The following is a 14,496-nucleotide window of genomic DNA, read 5'->3' on the forward strand; positions in this document are numbered from 1 at the left end:
TTGGGATTTGTGGTGGAGAAAACGCCAGTATTAACTTCTGTTTATTTTATTTCAGATATTTTCCAGGTATTAAATTTATTGTTATAAAATTAAAACTTAAGGCTACATCTATGTGGCTGATTGACATGAACATTAAATAAACTTAACTCTATGTCTCTTCACAACATTTCTATCCTTTCTCTTCTTTCGCTCTATTTGCTGACCTTAACTTCCTTTCTTCTCCCTCCTTTTTTCCCTGTTACTCCTTCTTGTTTTTTTCACTTTTTCCTCATATCCTGTCATCTTTTTTCCCATCTCCTCTTGCTCTATACTTTTCTTTCTTTCCTCCTTTTCTCACCTTTTTCTCTAATTTTGCTAATCACTCCTTTGCCCTCATCTATTTTCTTGTCATGATGGTGCATTTACTTCTCCTGCCTCATTTCTTAACCTTTTGACTGTTCTCAGTCTTCTATTTATTTTGTTCCTCCATTTAGTTACCATTACTATCTCTTCTGTTTTCCTTTTACTTCTTTTCTGTTCTCTTCTCCTTCTATTTCCCAGTCCTCCTCTTTCCTATTTCTGCTCAGCTCCTCCTCTCCTCCTCTGTTTTGCTTTCTACATCCTTTCATCCCCAATATATCATATCAGGTGTTGCCTTCCCCTCCACTTTCTCCTGTCTTCTATTCTTCTTGTTTTGTCCCTCATTCTCTGCTCCCATTTCCTATATTATTCCCATTGTTTCCTTTTACTCCACTTTTCCACTCCTCCCGTCTCCCTCTACCCCCTGTGGTTTGTTTGGAGTCTATCAGTTAAGTAGAACGCACCCCATGTGTCCGCTCATCAGGACGCAAGGTGTCAGAGACGAGGGGAAAAGAAAGCGTGCATGACATCCAACCAGCAGGTGAAGATTATGGCTGTAATTGAGACTCTCTCCTCTGTCTTCCCTTCCTTCTTGCTCTCCTTGAAAACAAGCAATACAAAAAGAATGAATACTTGGACTTCCATTTGCCCGGTGGTAAAAACAGATTTCCAGATGAATGAAGTTTACCATATTAACCTAAAAGTTTATGAATTGTCAGTGTTGTTTTTTAAGCTTGTTTCTTGTGAGGTTTAGTACTTTTGTACCCCAGTGTCTTAAGTAATGTTAAAAGGTGTTTATAGACATAATGATTGTCATGCACAATCTCTCGTTCTCTTTCTCACTCTCTCTTTATCACACACACACACAAACACCACTGATATGCACGTTTTAGTGTAGCTCTGTGGTTGTTTTCTGTTTTTACTCTTCAAAACAAAATGTGCAACAGTAGAAAGCGATTCTCTCACAGCTATGCCGTTGCCGTTCTGCAGATGTTCTTGACATGTGACCTTTCCGCGAACGTGGCCACGGGCTGATAAAGCAGTGAGTGAAAAATAATGAATAAAAGCATCCATATCACTCCTTTGTGTGTGCATGTTTGCTCTATGCAGGACCAAAAACAATAAATGTGAACCTTACATTTGTTAATTGCCTGCACCAAAACATGGAAACGTGTCTAAAATCAAATGTTTTGCACGACTTGTCAGTTACCCACTACGTCTTTGCAGGACACACAATTGCACGCATTTCCAAATGCAGTTAAACATTCACACAGCCGACTGTTTACTTTTCTGTGGATTATACAGGAGGACCATGTGTGCTGTCTTTTCATTCACACAATCGAATAGACACACACACACACACACACACACACAGGTCCATCGTGGAACATAATTGTGCACACTATTGATATATAATGGAAATCGAAAAACGAGGACTAAACAAGCAAAGGGAAATAAAGGACAGAACAACAGAGTGAGACTATTGATCTCTCATGTACATACTGTAGTCCTCTGCACTAAAACATTCAGTTACTGTGAGACTAGAAGGCTGTCAGTTTATTAGAGTGGGGTGATTTACCACTCACAAGGAATAAGAGTGCAGTTTGTCTTTCTCATGCAATCCCCTCTTTATCTGACTTGTAAATCAGTATAGTCAGTGAGAGCTCTGCTTTATCTCTCTTTTTATTTTCCTCCTCCTCCTGCTCTCATCTGCGTACACTTCGGAGGATTCTGTAGTCACTGCACAATCCCCAAGTCTAGAAACACAGTGGAGCTGCCGTCAATACGCTGACAGGAGCAAACATCTGTTAGTCAGTGCAGCTTGGCTTCATTTGTCTGCATCACAGATGGATTTTGCAACTCATGGGTTAACTACGAGGATCCGCCTTTTTAGTTATACAGTAGTGCACAAAACCTTTCATCACATCAGCTGCCTTATCATCAAACTAATTCATCTTTGCAGAGGAACGACTGATGCTTTGTTTTGATCTGTTGTGCATATGTCTGGAAAGATGCATGGGGTTTTTCAACATGCTTTCAAAGTTATATTCTTTAGGATTCTTGACTGTTTGCGGGTTACAGTTTTGTTTCACCAGCCACTCTGTATACACACCAATTAGCCATGATAGCAACACTTCCACCCCTTTTAGCACTGACCAAGGTTGGTAATCCAAAAAAAGCATCTAGTTAATAAGACAACAGTTTTGACTTTTTTTTGGAGAATGAATCAGTTACAGATATTGCATGAGTAATGGAACAAGAAGAGGCTGTTTGTCTCCAGTGTGAACACCATCAAATCAGTCTATGAAACAGTAAGGATTATACATATAATTCAACTGTCTTTTTATGGCTCCAGTAAGTGGCAAATATGAAAGCGAGCACTCAACTTCAGGCTTCAGGAATGGATGAGGGATATCACACATGCTTATTAAATATTTTTTCTTCCATGTTCGGTTGCAGAATTAATCAAATAGTCAAAACAAGAAAATTATAAAAAGTGCACAAAGTGTATGCAAACCTGATACAAAAGATTCACCGCTAACCAAACTTTTTTTGTTCCTATGAGTCCAGTAGATACTCAGTGTAGAAAAACACATGAAAACACACAGCCACGTCACACATAAACACAGCCACAAACCCACACACACACACACACACACACACACACAGGTAAACACTGTCGGTCAAAACAGCAGCTTGGCATCATTTCCTCCAGCTCCCTCTCCTGTTTACAGTCAGGCGCTTTCAAAGAAGACGAAACCCAGGCAGAGGCAGAGGGGAAAAAAACAGCCAGCGGAAGGCTCTGTGTCCGCTTTCCCACAATGCCGCTGTCCCTAGTGAAAGCATTGAATCATCAGAGGCAGATAACAGATATCCTCGGTGTTATTCAAAAGCACACGAGGTCTCGTGAATGTACGTGTGAGACAGAGAAGTGAATAGGACCTGCACAGTGAGCTCTTCAGAACCAGGACTGTGATTAGATTTGCTTATGCTGTGTTATGCAGAATTTGAAATGAACAGTGAGAACAATCTAATTTGCTTTAAAAAGATATCTTGACATAGTGTTAGTGGTGTGAGCAATTTCCATAGTTTGTTGTTGCAGTATTGCAACAGTAATCATTGAAAGGGTGGCCATGTGGAATGGAATAGCCATCGCAACAGCCATTCCACGTGGCTGTTGCAATGGCTAATTTGAAAGGTGCAGCTCATAATGAAAATCCCTCAGAGATGTATTGCCCAATGCTGGAGCTCACCTCAGTGCTCTATGGCGCTTTACTGCTTTTAAACTAATTGTTTTGGTGCTATGACCTGCAACTTAAGCATACAGCTGACAGGGCCCAGCACAAAACAGCAGACACTCAAGGTTAACACTAGGATCACTGAGCTGCTAAAGAGCAGGCTACTTCCTTAAGGGTTTGAAAGTGTCATTTGACTCTTTAAAATATATTGAAATAAATTTAACTGGTGGAGACCAAAACAAATTAAAGTAGAGTGAATGATACACAGGTGGCCAGAAACACAAATAAATGATAATATTGCACCTTATCTGCTGGATGTGTAAACTATAAACTGTAAACTACATGTCCAGTATCAACTTTAAAGTGATAATATAAAAATATAATAATGGTAGAGTTTATTTGTATAGCACTTATTCAAACTAATGTTACAAAGTGCCATACAGTAGATGGCTAAACGTAAAATAAAGCATGCAAAATAAGTTTAACAGGAAAAGTAAGGAAATGAAACCTAACACAATAGGTGTTGTAATGTTTATAGCTTGTTCTGCTGCCCTCAAGAGGCCAAAAAGTCAATTAATACTGCTGTAAATTTGTTAATTCAACACTGGAACATAAAAGCCATTCAGTTTCAAAGCAAAAGAGGTGTATTGATTTCAGACCAAAATATGTGACAATGTGCATAAAATGAGATGAGAGATTGATGTTTAACTGTGTTTGACTGATGGTCACTTCAGTTCATTAGACTAATTCACAATGTATGCAAAGAGGACAGAAAAAGGAGCGAGGAGTGCATTTAAAAGGAGGAGCTGATACCAGAAAAGCTCTCATGACAAGACTGAAACATTCATGATCGCAGTATCCATGAGCTCCAGTGCACTCTCTTGACCCATCCATCTGCGTATCATCCTGCAGACAGTCAGCCGGTTCATTAAACTCAGGACATCCACAAAGAGCAAAGCGACTGTAGTGCCGGCAGCAGACAGGGGAATGAGGGTATTAATGTAATCCTTCATAAAAAGACTAACATGAAGAAAAGACAAACAAGCAGCACACAACTCTGGCTTTGAAAACTGAATTTCTTTCTACTTTTAAACTTGAATAAATAGCTCTTTTTCTTTTTCACTTGAGGGCAAGCTCTGACTGATCAGCTATGAACCCACCACACACTGACATACCACCATCACCTTTAAAGCTGATATGGTGAACTCTCTTGTAAACACGTGCTTATTGACACATTCAACGGGTACATTAGCATTCATTTGAAATTATATTTTTGGCAAAATGACAAATGCAAGTTATGTAATATTCGCTTTCCTTTTTCCTCAGCCTTGGTACATTCCTTATGGAAATAGCTAACTGGCTGTTTAGCTGCTGCATGCTCCACTGCGTTAGTCAGTAATCATGAGACAGAGTTAAAGTTCAAGCTTTTAGTGTCATTTTCTGCTATGTTTCTGTAATTCTCTCTGATAATTCTCTTACAATTCTCCTAAGGTTCACTGCTGTGGGGAGCCCATTTCTTTGTCTCTTATAACACCTGATTTGGTTCTCAGTCGGCTTCAGCATAACATAGCCTACAACAGCCCTTAATTTATTCCTGTCCTCAGAGCAGAAAAAAATAACTTCTGCACAGAAGGAAAGTGTGTAGTATAAATGAAGTCAGTCTTTCAGTTCCTGAGAAATATCAGGCATCATAAATCTATTTTTCAGCTACCTATCCATCCCTCCTTCCATTTACCAATGAGCCACTCATACATCCATTCACCAGTCCATGCAATTATCCATCTGTCTTTCCATCTGTAGAATCCATCTGAAAACTGATCTGAGCTCTGGTCTCTTTTGCCAGCACCATTATGCTTGTTGAGCTGGTCTGTGTCGGGCAGTTCAGCATACGGTGTCAGACCAGTGCAGCAGCCCTCAATCAGATCACGTCTTACAGGAAGTTTACCAGCAGAGCACATTTATCAGGGGAAACAACGGAGCTCATAGTCTTGTTTTTGTCTCGGACAGCCCTGCACAGTTAATAATGTGCAGTCCTAAAACTCATCACTGTTTGGTACTGTACAACTCCTCCCCTGATACGTTACAAGCATGTGTTGTCAAACCAGCCTTGACTTACGTAATAAGCTCATTTACGCCAATTAACTTACGGAGAGAACACATTGATCCCTTCATACTGTAACTTACAGTAACATTTGACTGTAATATATGCCAACAAGATGTACTGATAGTGTGTATGTATTCAGGAATTTCTTGTTAATCCCAGATGAAGAACGTCATTGAGGCTAATCAGGTTTATAATGTGTAGCAAAGGATGTTGTTGTTTTGGTACAGGAGGTGGACGCACGTGTTGCCCACTTGTCCCCTTTCTTGCCTGCAAGTAAACACAGGAGGCTTAATCAGATTTAAGTTGCTACCTGATGCTGCAGCGAAGGCTAAATATATTTCTTTATTTATTTTGGAGCGTTAATCATTTTTAACCCTAATCTCTTCCCATAAAACTGGGAACAATTAAGAACAAATACATGTGGAAATTACAGTGACAGGTAGTGATTACATTAACGGGACAATAAAGATGACAAAACTGACATTTGCATAATTAGGATATAAATGGACCATTAAAATGATGATACAAACAACAGCAAAAAAATGAATGAATAAATAAATATTGACCTTTACCCATATAATTAAAAAGACAGTAAGAGAACAGAATTATCCGACTCACAGGTGTGTGTCAGCCTACATAGATGTTGTTTGTGTATAAGCAATAGGTCGACTGTCTCATCCTTCTTTATTTACGGCTTATGTTACCGTACATCCACCCAATGTCTTTGCCCTTTAAGCCACACATAAATCCTCATTTTATATATTAGTTTTGTTCATTTTAGTAATTCGCCATATAATGTGTAATGTATTTGATTATTCTATCACATTTTGCCTGTATTCAAAAAGGAACAATATTTTAGGTTGGCTCTCATAAAACCCAGCTGGTAACTAAATCTGCTGCACGTTAGCTACTGAGCACCAGTTAGTGAGGAACTTTTAGACAGGAGATTGGAGTTTGGATCCCATGTGGAAGGAAAGACATGTCATAGACCTTTCCTCTAACCCGGCCACGTACCTGTGCTGTTTGATGCTAAGACAACCTGGGAAGACAACCGCCGCCCCACCCCACCCCATCATTAAGTGGGACTGTTTGGTATTCCACCATATAGAACAGGTGCACCATGTTAGCTTGCAGATGTAATGGGTCAACTTGGGTCAATGGGTCAATCTAAAGCTTGCCAACACCTTTTGCCACCACCTGTTTTCTGCACCTTCTTCCAAAAATCCTGGGCTTAATTCTGTCCCTTTGTGCCTCCTCCTCCTCCTCCTCCCTCCTAACCTCTTTTCATCGTTCCCTCCTTGAACTCTTTCCTCTCCTCCTCCATCCTCGCTCCAATCCTCACAGCACAAATGAGGCGAGCTGCGATTGAACTCTGTATGTAAACAAAGAGTTGCCCTGTCACCGTGGATCGATACGGCTGATGGCTGCCACGTGATCGTAGCAGCAGATGACAAAAAAATGACAGAGACATGACTTCTGCACACAACCAGACTCATGTGGGGTCATTAACTGTCACATAAAAGAAAAAAAAAAATGCCTGCATGCGTCAGTTGTAGTCTGACGCCGAAATGACCGTTTCCATCAAACATGAACAGAAAGTCAATGCAGCAGCCTTCTGGGTTTTTATAAAGTGACTCTCAGCCAGAAATGAACTAAAAATAGGGCAGTTAAGTCCAGTCCTTATTAAAAGATGACACTAGCTTAAAGAAATTTTGGCATTAAACAGAGACAGTCTCCTATTAGATGTATTAAAGGTCACACTTTGTTACACATCATGGAATGTATTCTGCAATTAGGACTGAGTGTGAGAGAAAAAGTGACTTCCACTTCCTATTCTTTATCCTTACTGTCACCAGGAAACATGCGTCACCCCTCTGTGGGAGACTCTCTTCAACCCACCCAGAGGAGGAGATTAACGCGGTTTTCTAATTTAATCATAGTAATTTTATGAGTCTGTCAACGACACGCCTCTGTACCAGTGACGGAGGCTGGTCGCAAAGAGGCCTTTAATTTTGGCTGAGAAACAGAATGAGTCACACTGAGTGCAGAGTGGCAGCGTTCAATCGATTGGACGGCCCGTCTTTAGCACAGCCAACATTTTAAAGAAATATTTTAACCATGCAGGAATAGTTACATTTATTTTCTGAAAATGATTAGGCTTCTTTATTAGACTTCAGTCAATATTATTTCATTTTTAGATTGTACTGCTTTATTGGTTTAAAGACACAATATGTGTGATTTAGGTAAGATAAGATAAGATAAGATAAGATTGCAACCAACTGAAGACCCCTCTCTGGGCTCCTGTAGAAACATGGTGAAGCAACATGGCAGACTCTGTGGAAAAATAACCACTCCCTCTGTAGATATTAAATGCTCATTTGAACACAGAGATTCTTAGTTTCATAATTATGAAAACATAACTACGAATATCCCATTAGTGCCAATAGATCACCCTAAATCCTACACACTTGACCTTTAAATTACTATTTGAACATTTAAAATATTCTCTGTGAAACACAGATGTCTAATCAGTTTTACCTGTCCACCACATTTAACCCACTGATTGAATGATTGATTGATTTTTGTTTTTTGATCTTTGCTGTGATGTCTCTTAGATACATTTAACTTCTCAGTAGTAGTAGTAGTCATTGCAATAATCGCAATGCAAAATCTTGATTTCTCAAATAACCATATTATGAAAAGAAAAATATCCTCTTTATACTGGTTCTGTTATGGTTTCATAAGAGTTTCATAGTTTCAATTTCTCAATCCCAAGAAAAGGAATAGTCCACAGTCGGCCTTTATATTTTGCTGAAAATTGACTACGTCAGATAGGATAGATTTAGCAAGTTATCGCATTTTATTTATGTTTTACACAGCCTCCAACTCCTCCAACAAAATATTTATGTTACTGCAGTTACTGCAACCACATTTGCAGCCAGGCACCTGTTCCCAGCAAGCAGTATAATATGTGGCCTATAGTCCCTGCACTGTGTCTGACGAGGTACTAGTGGGACAGGGTTTCAGTCGCTCTGCTTGGTATTTCCAAAAACATTAAAGTTCTCTAACAACTACACTGTTATGTAACCTTGCACAATTTTGCGTGAATACAAAGAAGTCTGAGAGTTTTCTCAGTTGGTATGTGGTTTATACCTGCCTATCATGTAGACTACAATACTGATGCAATTCTTTATTTCCCTTGCTTCACCTGTTCCCAGCCTGAGGCACACCTCTGTAATGCATGTAGGCTCAGCAGGATGTTATGGTGCATGGTTGTGCTCCACCCTTTCCCAGACTAGCCTCCCACTGCACATCTGAGGCTTTTAATTTTAAGAAGGTAGACTGGCTGAACATTTTCATTCAGTTAGACTTTGTAAATAAGGCTTCCTGACAATGATTTCACATATACATGACTTTTGGACTGTTTGTAACTTTGTAAAAATGTCACATTTTGGTCAGGTTTAGGCACAAAAAACTACTTGGCTAGGTACAGGAAAAAAATCATGCTTTGGTTTAAAATGTGTATGTTAACTTGCAACACAACGTATGTGTCATATGCTACATAACTTAGTTCATAAATAACTTAATAATTTGGTCACACACGGGACTCCATCCATGGTCTCTTTACCTAGGCCACAAACCAGGTTGCTGTATTTGAAATGCTTGGAGAAAGAAATGGCTGAGTGTTTCAGTTGCTCACTTAATGATGTTCACTTCGACTCACTCACTCAGGCAACTTTCTAACCAATTTACTCACTCACTTTATCAGTTTACAGTCTTTTCACTGACACATTTATGCAGTCACTCGGTTACTATCATATTCATTTGCTGAATTTTGTACTTACTCACCCCCTCCCCCCCTCTCTCTCACACACACACACACACACACACACAGTTTCTGCTCTTGCCCTGAATCTTTGGAGAGACGAGACACTATGAAACCTGCAAAGAAACACTTTGTCCTGATTATGCAAAGACATTACGCAAACTGTTTAAAATGCAACAACACCGCTGATCCTCCATGTGAAATTAGTTTATAAACATCTGACTGCTGAAAGCACAAATTGTATGGTACTTACCTACGTCACCGGTGGCGTAGAGAAGCATGTGCGTGTTTTGTGCTCGGCAGAGGAGTGGCAGATGTCCCAAGTGATGGAAGGGCCACATTTCCGCGGAGTTAAGGAGCCACATGGGGCTGCCACTGTGCTCTCGCACAGTACGTATAATTTCAAACATATGTATTCTGAACTTAGTGTATTATGAGTATTTTTACTGCTCATAAACATAAACACATAAACTCGCTGTCCTTGATTTACTTTTGACTGTACATTATTAAGACCTAATGGTAGCAAAGTTTAATTTTATGCTTGGTTCACCACCTAAAATAACACTACATAACAACTTCTTCATAAATCAATCAGTTGCATTTATCTATCTGGCTGACAAAATATGTAACATTATATCTGTCTGTGGGGGCAAAACTTTGTTTGGAACATAAGAATACTGACTGACAGTGGAGAGGTGAATTTATGCTGCAGAAGTGGTTGAGGTAATTTGATGGATATTTAGGAACCTTTTTGTTTTTCTCAGTCCTGCTGGATCCCCGTCAAATTCAGTTATGATTTTTTTTTTCCATGGTTTATGGGATGGATATTCATAGACAAACTGAAGCAGTAGTCTGATGTGAGCATCACAGGTGCTCATTTGCAATCCATCCCAGATGAGCTATTATGATAATAACAGATTAAAACAGTGCACAAAAACAACTCTAAACTGAGCACAGAAGGTACAAGGATCGGGATTTGGTAGTTCTCTTAAAAGCACAGAAGTTTGCAACAGAGCTCAGATTGCGAGTTGAAGGACTTTTCTGTGAATCCCACTCACACAGAAACAATGAAAACTGCTGTAGATGCAATGCAATTCCTTGCTGTTTTTTCAGTGTCAAAACTCATTCAAAACAGAGGAAAAAAGCAAGCTGAAATCCACCCAACAGAGTAATATCTCAAGATACTGAGTAGCAGATTTGTACAGGAAGAATAACAGAGAAACACAGAGAAATACAGAGAAATTCTTTGGTAGCAAATTGCCCACCATCAGATGGGCTTGGATGTTATTAAAGACACAGCTAAAACTCTGATCCTGTTCCAAGATGTTCACAAATCACAGTAAGCAGCACACAGAAGTTGCTGTAACACAATCACTTCAGCAATCACCTTGACATTCCCCAAAATGTTGAACAGAGTAGAGCTGAGGAGGAGTGACTGCAGTCTGTTTGAATTACCTCATCTATCACCTCCACCAATAACTCCTGACCTTCAATACCTATCCACCTGAAGTCACTGTTTCTTCTGTTATTCCTGTTCAGACGCATAACCTGCCATATATGCTCAGAGCGCATATATGGTGAGACAAGAGAGACTAAAACAAACAAAGAAAAAAAAACAAGAGGAGGAAAAAAGCTTTTACATAACAGACATGACAGATCATGTTTTGATTGCTTAAAAGATGCCTGAATCGCAGCAGGAAGAAAAACATTACTGTACATCAGACCTTGAAGACAGACAGGGTACTCTAACCATAACTGTTTGCGTTGTAGTTGCATAACACAAAATGAATCACAGTGCTGCTGAGAACACCCACATCTGCCAGGTGAATGATCTGTGTCTAATGCTTAATGATGTAGCACTCATTAATGGCAAAGTTGTGAAAGTGCACTCAACAAAGGCTCTCAGTGTAGCTAAATGCTTCTACTTTCTCCAAACTTTATGAATATAAATCATGCACAGTAATTACACAGTTCAATTGAAATTAAAACTGAACTTAGTCTATGGGGGTACACTGTTTAGTGATTCAAATCACTGGTTAGCATACTGAATGATGACATAACAGATTCCTGTATTCTATCTATTTGCTGTCACCACCACTGCAAAAACCCTGAAAAGAGTAGCATCTCATGCTAATGCTAGTATCTAATGATACTGCTTCTATAATGTGAAAAGAATGTAGTTTTAAGTGTGCAGGTCTCAGCCAGTAAACAACTAGTAATGCAGTCAAAATTAATGCACCGTTAACAAGTTAAGCTAACTAGCGCTTACCCTCAACTGAAAGCAAAAAGTGATCGTGAAGCGGTGGACTGTTGTGACTTTTGCTTTTTGTTTCTTGATTTTTTTGCTGTTTTGTTGACTTTATTTGTCCCCAGGGGCCAATTTAAAGGCACACAGAGTAGTTACAGTGATCAAAAAACCAAAAACAACAACAAGACATCAGTGCAACAAAGCAAGGAAAAATATAAGTGATATACGTAATAAAATAAGTAATAATATAAATAATATAGCAAAGGTGCTATAGGCCATTAAATAAACTTTACTTGCTATGACCTTGTCAGTAAGACACGTCAAAGCAAAGCAAGGCAAGTTTACAACAACAAAGACAATACAAAGTGATTTACATAAGCCAAGCAAGACTGGCCTTCAGTCAGCTACCATGGGAAAAGCCCACACACAGACTTAGATACTGCAACAATAAATATGTCAGAAATAGTTTGCACCAGCTGAAGTGTTATTATGGTTTGTTCAATTTTTTTCAAATTTTTGTTTGACTTTAACGTCAATAAAGAACAGACCTACTTTGTATATCCAATTTAGGATAACGATTGAAAAAAAAAGAAAAAATACATAAAGGAGAAGCTTAATGTTTCTTGACAGATTTCCATTTTATGGGTTATCTAAATGGCTATCAGATGATTTCATATCATAAAAACTCACACGCTTAGCATGAAACGGGTCATTTCCTTTTGACAAACAAGGGAAAAAATGATTTCAAGGACATGGGATTTAATGTTTTGATAACTAGATAAAATCTCTGGTATAATGTGGTACTCATGCATGCAATATTAGGCATACTCTGTCAGCTAGTGAATATATTAAGCATTTTAATTTTTGTTATTTTTATTGCTGAGGCAAATATTTGCTATGACCAGACCCCGTGAACCCATCTCTCATTTCCTTTACAACTGTGACCTCATTTTCCGAAAGCAGCCTTGAGGCCCGGATACATTCTTCCAACTCAAAGACAACAGGATAACAACTCATAGATTCTACAAATTAAAACTGGGCTCATATAAAGTGTGTGGAGTGTGTTTATGATCCACGATCTAGGTGTTTGTTTAGTGTGCAATCAACTCTAACTATGTTGAAGCTGTGTTTTGGACCACAGTCATCAATTACTGTCTCTCACCACAATCTGAAGAGCCAGCAGCTCAACATATGTCCTGCTGGGAAGTCTGAGGATGGAGAGAAACAGCAAGTGAATCAATCTGTTTTCCAACTGCAGGAGGAAAAAAAAACAACAATAAATACTGTGTAAGAGCTCTTGATGTGGTTTCCTGGCATAGATGGCTCTCTTCCTTGTCAGTCAAAAAAACTTAGTATCATGTTAACTATAGATAAACATTTCAATAATAATGCAAAAAAAAGAAAAGCTTACACTTCAATTAAAAACTAAAGATTTATTAAAGGGAGCGTCTGACATAGTAACAGACTCCTCAAAAGTGCTTTCTGTGTTTTCTGCCACAAACCATTCACTGCTCTTCACATCATCAGCGTTCTACTGAAATGAGAATAACCCAGAAACAGGTTTCAGTAAGAGAATGTGAAGGTGAAACTGTAATATCAAAAGCAAGCACAGGCAAATGAACAACTGTCTGATGCAGCACAAAGTAAACAGTTTAGATTTTTAAGATCGAACCATAGAGAGTTATTCTAATGATAATGATAATAATAATAATAATAATAACAGCAATGAGAAGAAGAAGAACAGAAAGTTTTGTATTTAGTAAATGTTATTCCAAGTGAGTTAAATTCCTGGAGAAAAATGCAAATGACCACTAGATGTTCCAAAACTTTACTTATTAGTTTTTTTGTATTAAATAATCAATATTGACACAAATAAATAAATAAAAACAATGAAGAATAAACATCAGACCATCAGTGTTTGGATTTCTTCACAGGCTGTAGCAGGGTGCATGGAGCTGTATGATTGTGCCTTAATGCCTTTCCAAAACAAAATAAACAAGAGGGAAAGTCTAAGGAATGAATTAGACCTTGTGTTTATGTGTTCTGGAGCAGGGACACTAGTTGTGTAATAGCTGTGCCGTTTTTCACACGGCACACTACAGCAACGGGAGGTGAAAGGCCATGGTCACCTTCTAGTACCCAAAACAAAAGCAGAGCATTGAGCAGCGTGGCCGAGTTTCGCTGTCACTATAACTCACGCACAATAATGACACGGCCTTCACGACAATTCAGTACTTTCAAAAATATGTCATGGTTGTCTTATTCATCCTGTTCATACAGGAACCTGGCCAACAATGACCATTATCCTCTCACATTATCATCAGCATTACGCAGGCAGGTTCTCAGTGTCTGATATCCATTATCCTTAAGGTCCTCCAAAGAGTTTTTGACCTCTAGCATGGCTCAATGTTTAAAATGAGGGTCCTAGTTTTGTTTGTATTTTGCATGGGTGTGACGACACAAGGACACAGTCATGTGGGTGATTATCCATCCACGTCTCTGCACTTCTGCTGTTTTTCACGCTATTCCACTGATAGACAGTTAGTGGTTCTAAAATCCCAAAAAATAAAACAACAGCATGAACAAAGGCAAATAAGAGGAAGACTGTTAGCAAGAAAACAAAGTAGGATTTAAAATACTTTGGGCTCTGCAGCCACGAGAAAGCACAGGCATTCATCATACAATGATACATACAAAATATTTTGGTATGTATCATTAAATGCACACAGGAACTATAAGA

The sequence above is a fragment of the Scatophagus argus genome, chromosome 21 (assembly GCF_020382885.2).
Source record: "Scatophagus argus isolate fScaArg1 chromosome 21, fScaArg1.pri, whole genome shotgun sequence".
NCBI lineage: Eukaryota > Metazoa > Chordata > Actinopteri > Scatophagidae > Scatophagus > Scatophagus argus.